The following is a 1120-nucleotide window of genomic DNA, read 5'->3' as shown; positions in this document are numbered from 1 at the left end:
TTTAATAAGCTCCCATTCCTGGGGCGCGTGGGTGGCTCAGTGGTTAAGCGACTGCCTTCGGCTCAGGTGGTGATCCCAGGGTCCTGGGATCGAGCCCCGCATCGGGCTCCCTACTCGGTGGGAAGCCTGCTTCTCCCTCTCCCACTCCCCTTGCTTGTGTTCCCTCTCTCGCTGTCTCTCTCTCTGTCAAGTTAAATAAAATCTTAAAAAAAAAAAATAAGCTCCCATTCCTATATCACGGGTATCATCTTTTCCCTTATCATGCTGAGGATCTTTTTAAATTTGTTTATTTATTTAGAGAGAGTGTGTGCGTGAGTGGGGGAGGCGCAGAGGGAGAGGGAGGGAGATAATCTCAATTAGCAATAATCGTGCCTCGGATAAACCTCATTGGCTACGACACTGCCACTGCGCAAAGCTAGGAGGGAGATAATCTCAAGGAGACTCTATGCCCAGCACAGAGCCTAACTCAGGGCTCAATCTCATGACCCTGAGATCATGACCTGAGCCAAAATCAAGAGTCAGATGCTAAACGGCCACCCAGGTGCCCCCAAAGCAACTCATTTTTAAGAAATAATTTCTTAGGTTTAAAGACATGGGTCTCCAGTTTGAGTACTTTGCCTGAACACCCAGCAAAATGGGTGAAAATAAGTGTGCCAGGTAATGAGATGGTGACCTTTCAGAACTCTGGAGACAAAAAGGTTGTGAAAAGTCCCAGACACACACGTTCATGCCCTCAGTTACTCAAATGGTTTACTTTTACAGAATCAAGATCAATATGGGACCAGAGTCATCAACAAAGGCTGGACACCAGTGGAAACATGCCCTGGAAGGAGTAAGAAGTGCCCTAGAAATCCTGAGGGAAAACGTCTTCCAAGTTAGAATTTTGTACCTAGCCTGACGTCCAGCCAGTTGTTCGCATAGATCAAGGATATATCCAGGCATACAAATCTCAGAATTTTACCTTTCACATCTTCTCAGAGGGCTTCTGGAGAATGTGTCCCACCACATTTTGAGGACGTAAGCAATAAAGAGGAAGGCATAGGCTCTATGAAATACATAGGGCTCCTACTTGGGAGAGGTGAGGAAAGTCCTCAACAGGATGGTGAAGGAAGGTTCGAGG

General features: G+C 46.8%; 1 pseudogene; it reads right to left on the bottom strand.

Annotated features, from left to right (window-relative positions):
• Positions 1-252: 252 nt before the first annotated feature.
• On the bottom strand, positions 253-417 carry LOC112809813 (U4 spliceosomal RNA; annotated as a pseudogene).
• Positions 418-1120: the final 703 nt, after the last annotated feature.

This window comes from Callorhinus ursinus, unplaced genomic scaffold (genome assembly GCF_003265705.2).
Source record: "Callorhinus ursinus isolate GAN/ISIS: 27379988/994484 unplaced genomic scaffold, GSC_fseal_2.0 scaffold60, whole genome shotgun sequence".
In the NCBI taxonomy this organism is placed as follows: domain Eukaryota; kingdom Metazoa; phylum Chordata; class Mammalia; order Carnivora; family Otariidae; genus Callorhinus; species Callorhinus ursinus.
This window is presented reverse-complemented; position numbering and strand designations above follow the sequence as displayed.